Source organism: Nothobranchius furzeri, chromosome 4 (genome assembly GCF_043380555.1).
Source record: "Nothobranchius furzeri strain GRZ-AD chromosome 4, NfurGRZ-RIMD1, whole genome shotgun sequence".
Lineage (NCBI taxonomy): Eukaryota > Metazoa > Chordata > Actinopteri > Cyprinodontiformes > Nothobranchiidae > Nothobranchius > Nothobranchius furzeri.
Window position 1 is genome coordinate 67,098,791 of NC_091744.1, and position 7,778 is coordinate 67,106,568.

The 7,778-nt window shown below is 35.9% G+C and overlaps 1 long non-coding RNA gene across 1 annotated transcript; it reads right to left on the reverse strand.

The window, feature by feature from the left end:
• Nucleotides 1–4,585: 4,585 nt before the first annotated feature.
• LOC139069655 (uncharacterized) lies at nucleotides 4,586–6,827 on the reverse strand. Its single transcript, XR_011520345.1, has 4 exons — nucleotides 6,756–6,827; nucleotides 6,127–6,222; nucleotides 5,951–6,037; nucleotides 4,586–5,494 (listed from the first exon to the last, which is right to left on the reverse strand). It is a non-coding gene; the product is annotated as an uncharacterized lncRNA (long non-coding RNA).
• Between the last annotated feature and the right edge of the window lie 951 nt (nucleotides 6,828–7,778).

Here is a 7,778-nt window from a genome sequence, read left to right on the forward strand (position 1 = left end):
ATCCCTTTTTGCATCTTACACAGTCAGGGCTGCATCCATTTCTTCACTTAATGGGTAATTACACTTAAAACTAACACATAGTACAAAAGGCACTCATAGAGTTAGGTTTTTATTATTATTTTTATTTCTTTGATGACATGAAATGCACTTTTGTCGTGTCTACATTGAAGTGCCTACACTGTGCTCTCTCTCCTCTGCTGAGCTTGTGAGGATCCTGCTTCCTGGGGGTGGATCCGTGACTCGTCATCTGCATCGACTACTCCTGGGTGGTGCTCCGGCTCGTTGGCCTTGGACGACTGTGGTTCCGGCGTGGCTGCTGGGACGCCTCATTCGTTGGGTTTACTGTCACCCGCTCTTCCCTTTTTGTGGATTACGATAAGTACTCTTACATAATTCAATTTTTATTTGGAATATTGCCCTGCCTGCGGATACAACAATCGATTTTTAATTGGAATACTACCCTGTTCGTGGATACGTTCAAGCTTTGCTCCTGCTTTGCTTTATTGCCCGTGAGGATATGACGTTGCTGTTGCTTCGTTTATGGCTTCCATGGGGAATAATTAATAACCTGCTGACTTGTGTTCTTCCTGAGGAGTGTGCGAGACTGTTCTCCGGCGTGGGGTTCGTGCCTCACCACAGATGGCTGTTCCCTTGGGATCGCATCCGGTTATGTTGTGAAGATTCTTCATAACTTGGGTTTGTTCAACGACCAAGTGGTCTCTTGAAGGACCACATTGACCTTGAAAAGGGGGGATATGTAAGGTTATGAAGTTCATGGTTTTCAACTCCATACAGCTGGCCCCTGGGCACAATAACACCGTGTAGAAAAACCAAGGTCGGGTTGTTCCTCAGACTGTTTACATTCCAGGAGAAGAGTCCGAAGGAGAAGAAGAAGCTTTACTTAATCAAAGTACTTTATTTGTGATTAAAATTATTAAGCAAAACAGATGTTGATCAACAATAATCAAGTGAATGATCTGTGAAATAAATATGTCATGAATTATGTTTAATGAAACCAGGACTACGGTGCAGACATACTGATCCTCATCTCCATAGAAACGCATGACACATTGTTCCAACCAATCAGAGCTTTCGGCTGCCGCAGGAGAATCTGGTGTTGACTTCAAGTGTCCAATCTACTTTACTGAAACTTATCAACAAGTCAGAGATATAAAACAAGGCAACGCCATTTTAAGTCAGTTCCATCTTGACTTCAGTTCTGTTCACCATCATCCTAAAGACAAGCGCAGCCTGGCCGGATGCGTTTTCTTTAAACTAAGAACTGTGAAACGGGAGATTTTCGTCGTTTAACAACCAGACGACGTCCTTTCAAAATAAGAGCAACTGCTGACGCTGCTGAATCGTACCGGGCCGACCCTCCAGACGGGTTTTGAAACGTTGTGATCGCTGCACCGACAGCTCCACCGTACATCCGAGGTTTCCAGACCTGGCAATTCCTGATCTACTTGGGAGACCCCACTGGGTACGTACACGGCAAAATAGCGGCTCATGTCATCACTTTATAAGCCTCGTGATATCTAGTCATAACAAAGACGACCAGATTCGATTACGTCATCCTAGAGAATCTGAACCAGACACACACACTCACACACACGCACCAACACAACATCCGAATCCATTCTCATCCATCACAGAGTAGTCCTGGTATATTGTTTAGAATTTATAATTCAGAAATTAAAGATTCTCAAACGATACCATATCTCTCTCTTTTCTTGTCTCAAAGTCAATACAGAGTGTTTAATTAAACTCCCTGATGATAAAAACAGCCTATTCTTCTGTTTATAAAAGTGAACTACTAACAGTGTATTAAAATACAACATTAGATAGTTACATCACTTTAATTCCGATATATATCAGACATATATATCTTGTTTCTACATGATATCAGAAGGAGACTGCTTGTTTCTTTATGATGTCAAAAGGAGACTGCTTGTTTCTACATGATATCAGAAGGAGACTGCTTGTTTCTACATGATATCAGAAGGAGACTGCTTGTTTCTTTATGATATCAGAGGCAGACTGCTTGTTTCTTTATGATGTCAGAAGGAGACTGCTTGTTTCTTTATGATGTCAGAAGGAGACTGCTTGTTTCTTTATGATGTCAGAAAGATACTGCTTGTTTCTTTATGATGTCAGAGGCAGACTGCTTGTTTCTTTATGATGTCATCAAGGCACTGCTTGTTTCTACATTATATCAGAAGGAGACTGCTTGTTTCAAAAAATGAACATTTTAACGTTTTAATGAACATTTTAATGTTTTAATGAAGATTTAACATTTTAATGAACATTTAAACGTTTTAATGAACATTTTAACGTTTTTAAAAATGAAGATTTTAACATTTTTTTTAACCTTTAAACGTTTTTAAAAATGAACATTTAAACGTTTTAATGAAGATTTTAATGTTTTAATGGACATTTAAACGTTTTAATTAAGATTTTAATGTTTTTAAAAAGTGAACATTTAAACGTTTTAATGATTATTTTAAAGTTTTTAAACACGAACATTTAAACGTTTTAATGAAGATTTATATTCTGATATATATCAAACATATATATCTTGTTTCTTTATGATGTCAGAAGGAGACTGCTTGTTTCTTTATGATGTCAGAAAGATACGGCTTGTTTCTTTATGATGTCAGAGGCAGACTGCTTGTTTCTTTATGATATCATCAAGGCACTGCTTGTTTCTTTATGATATCAGCAAGATACTGCTTGTTTCTTTATGATATCATCAAGGCACTGCTTGTTTCTTTATGATATCAGCAAGATACTGCTTGTCTCTACATGATTTCAGAAGGAGACTGCTTGTTTAAAAAATGAACATTTTAACGTTTTAATGAACCTTTAAACATTTTTAAAAAATGAATATTTAAACGTTGTAATGAAAAATTTAACGTTTTAATGAACCTTTAAACGTTTTAATGAAGAATTTGATGTTTTAATGAACACAAACATTTTATTGAACATTTTAACGTTTTTAAAAATGAACATTTAAACGTTTTAATGAAGAATTTAACGTTTTAATGAACATTTAAACATTTTAATGAACATTTTAACGTTTTTAAAAATGAATATTTAAACATTTTAATGAAGATTTTAACATTTTAATGAACATGTTAACGTTTTAATGAACATTTTAAAGTTTTAATGAACATTTTAAAGTTTTTAAAAATGAACATTTAACCGTTTTAATGAAGAATTTAACGTTTCAATGAACATTTAAACATTTTAATGATGATTTTAACGTTTTAATGAACATTTTAACGTTTTAATGAACATTTAAACGTTTTAATGAACATTTTAACGTTTTAATGAACCTTTTTAACATTTTTAAAAATGAAGATTTTAACGTTTTTATGACGATTTTAACGTTTTAATGAACATTTAAACATTTTAATGAACATTTAAACGTTTTAATTAACATTTAAACGTTTTAATGAACATTTAAACGTTTTTAAAAATGAAGATTTTAACGTTTTAATAAAGATTATAATGTTTTATTGAACATTTAAACGTTTTAATAAACATTTTTACGTTTTAATGAACATTTCAACGTTTTAATGAACCTTTAAACGTTTTAATGAACATTTTAACATTTTTAAAAATGAACATTTTATTGTTTTAATGAACATTTAAACGTTTTAATGAATAATTTAACGTTTTAATGAAGATTTTAACGTTTTAATGAACATTTTAACGTTTTAATGAACATTTTAACGTTTTAATGAAGATTTTAACATTTTAATGAACATTTTAACGTTTTAATGAAAATTGTAACATTTTAATGATTCTTTTAACGTTTTTAAAAATGAACATTTAAACGTTTTAATGAAGAATTTAACGTTTTAATGGACATTTAAAGTAGACATAACATGCTTTTAAGTTATTCCTTTTTACATCTAAATCCTTCAGTTGGGGGTCTAAATACAGTGGAACTGCAGTTCTTTGGTCTGATTTCCTCATTATTGTTGCTCTACAGACCCTCATCTACCCCTGTTCTGAGGAGAGTCTTGAGAACGAGCCGTTTTTGGGTACTGTCTCTTTAAACTGGAGGAGGAGCTGTAAACTCCGCCCCCCTCCATAGTGCAGACCTGTACTCTCCTCCCCCAGCCGGACTTTGTAGTTCTATAGAGAAATCATTATTTAGCATAGCAGATTTAGCATAGCATATTAGCATTTTTAAAACATGTGGGGAGAGTAGTTAATCAAGCTGTTTCAAGGCTGCTAACTCTCTCATGCATTTTTCTGTAGTCACTCACACACACCCGTCACGGCCGACGGAGGGACAAGTGAGCAGGCACGTGCGCGCACACACACACACACACATCTGTCACGGCCGACGGGACAAGCGAGCAGGCACGCGCACACACACACACACATCCGTCACGGCCGACGGGACAAGCGAGCAGGCACGCGCACACACACAAGGAATGCTGCTTGCTTATTTATTTCTATAAAAATGTTTTAAAAAATGATACAGCTCATTAAAACACCATTAAAAATATATTTTATTAAGATCTCTATCTATATATATATATACATACATATAATTATAAATAATTTTATAAGTAGTCTTATTTAATATTGGGTGTCTTAATGGCTGAAAATGGATAAAAAGCAGTTACATTTTAATTTAAAGATTTGAGATTCTAGTCAAAAATAAAGAACATTCCTCCAAATGTTCTTTAATGTGATTATAATTCTAATGCTTAGAACTTTGTTTTTATTGTCTGCAATGCGTAGCCTATATCTTTATTAAATGTGTTTAGCTGTAAAGTGGTAATTCTCTCTAATGTGTACAGAGAGGTGGACATCAGTGCTGCAGTGAAATTCCCAAGATCAGTCTGCTTTGCTAACAAATATAGTTAAATCTTACCTGCATTCTAAATAAATACCGTTAGGTGGAAACATCAGTAGGCATTGAGTTATTGATACAATCCCTAACAGCCAGAATGGAAGAAGAGCATGCTGGGTCATCCTGGATCTGAGCCTGTTCTGTGTATTTACCTACAGGATGCAATAAATGTCTACAAGGCGGAGTTTGGACCATTACATCTAAAAGAAAACATACAATCAGTGATTTTTTTATTGTTTACATTAAAATACAAATTTTCTAAGTATTAACCTCACAGCAAATAAGTAGAACAATATAATAAACAGGCTTTAGTAGTTAAACAGGCGTTGTGCACACAGGTGCTTTGTGTCCCGGTGCTGGTGGTATCTAGGTCTCAGAGTTCCTGTCCTCCTGCCGTCTTCTGTTGTCCTCAGGATACGGATTGATGTTTCCTGATGATGAGGGAGGGGCAGTATGTGGGCTTCAAACTGGTCCTGGATAACAGTGGGAGACCTCCGTTGTCTGAATACTGAGACCAGAGGGTTGGTGAGATGCAGATCTTCTCTACCTCATCTAGAAACGGAGTTGGTTCAGGGAAAACTTTTCCAAAGACCAGTTCCATGATGTCATCGCCATATTCTGCAATGATAGACAATAACATTAGTGACATATTTTGTTTACAAGCAGCTTTAGGAAAGTTGTTTCTTTAGCTTTCATGTTTATAGTCACGTTTGTGTTTGTTCACAAGTTCACTTTGCTGCAGTGACTTCATATTCTTACAAATGTAATAAAATAGTGACACTAAAATTATACAAATGATTCCTTATGAAAGGAAGCTCAGTAGAGAGCAGTGCAGACAGACTTACTACATGCTGCAGCTGTTTTTACAGGCCAGCTGCTGCTGAATTTGGGGAAAGTTATTCTGCACACATCCAGATCAGATGGTCGATTACAGAAAATAATGTAATTCAATATTTTCTAAACAGACTAAACAAGTAAAACATCAAATAAATCACTCTGCTGTCATCAGACGGAGTGATTCAGGGGGTGAGGTGTTCTTAATGATGAGGGTGGCTGAGGTGTGTCATCACTCACTTTGGTCTGGTCCAGACCGTCTCTTTACTGGTGGGTCTCCTTCTTCAGTAGGTGACGTGAGCTCCCACATCCGAGCGTTCTGTGTTCCTTAGAGGAGAAGAAAAGTAACATTAGCAAGCTGGCTAAATTATTTTTACTAGCATCTCAAGGACTTGGAGAAGCAGATCTTCACTTACCTAAACATCAGACCAGTTTGTCCCAGCTGAGCTCATCAGGGCGTTAGTCTGACAGCCTGTCAGTGAAACACGGCTCCAGTCTTCTGGATGTGGACTCTAAAAAGCAAAGGAACATTTTTACTTTGTTTTAATTATTTTACAGCTGATTTGATCAGCTTTCCGATGCTCACGCTCATACAGACGGTGAGCTTTGCTGCGTCTGACTGATGCAGAGTTCGTTTTTATATCTGCAGTGAGACAAAAAACTAACCTCACTTCACTCAGAGATTGTTCTTTAAAACTCTATTAAATCCACTGTGTTGACGCACTTTAATGACTTTGTCACGCTGCATTTTAGCTGATATGGGACTTTATTTACTGGATGCTAAGATTACATCACACTCACGTAAAATAACACACAGGCTCTCTGCTGCTACAATCAGTGGATGTACATCTGGTGTAAAAGAAGGCGTTGATCAGAAATCACGTTTTATTCCACGAAAATCAGCCAAATCCACATTAATCTGGGTGCTAACTTTACTAGCATACTGTGCTAGCGATAGCAAGCCGGATGCTAACGCTTTAGTGCTGCTAATGCCTGTAAACCTAAAGTAAAGTTTGTCGACATTTTAGAGTTATATGAAGCTTACCGCTCTGCTGCTGTGTCCCAGTGCTGTCACATTCAGATGGAAATGACTCCTTTTAGATAGATGAAGCCCTCGGTACTTACTAGCCAGGAGACACGAATTAACCACGCACGCACACGCACACACACACACACACACACACTACTTTTTCTTCTGTTTTTTTTTTAGCAGTAGTGTCATCAGCTCCTGGGTTTAAATACTGCCACACCACCCTTCCTTAAAACGAGGAACAGTTTTGAGCTGTGTGTGGCTAAAATAACCAGACATTCTGCATTTTTCCAATAGGACTACAAAAAATCTTAGCGAGATGAAAAAATGGCGGATTGGCTCTGTGTTTAGCCGAGGGCCATTACCATATTTGGTAGTTATCCTGACGAAATAAATTACTGATGTAATAGATAATTTGAAAAACTGAACGGGTGGACAAATATGCCCAAAACTTAATTATTAAATATCTAAATAGCAACTCCAGTGAATAATATAAGCCTTTTTGCTCACTTAGACACTTAAAATGTGAAACACACTGTGTTAACGGATAAAAAAGTGGGTTTTTCATGTTATGTCTCCTTTAAACGTTTTCATGAACATTTTCATGTTTTTAAAAAATGAAAATTTAAACGTTTTAATGAAGATTTAAATTCAACAAGCATATATATATTCTGATATATATCAGACATATATATCTTGTTACATGATATTAGAAGTAGACTGCTTGTTTCTTTATGATGTCAGAAGGAGACTGCTTGTTTCTTTATATCAGCAAGATACTGTTTGTTTCTTTATGATGTCAGAAGGTGACTGCTTGTTTCTACATGATTTCAGAAGGAGACTGCTTGTTTCTTTATGATGTCAGAAGGATACTGCTTGTTTCTTTATATCAGCAAGATACTGTTTGTTTCTTTATGATGTCAGAAGGTGACTGCTTGTTTCTACATGATTTCAGAAGGAGACTGTTTGTTTCTTTATGATGTCAGAAGGTGACTGCTTGTTTCTACATGATTTCAGAAGGTGACTGCTTGTTTCTAC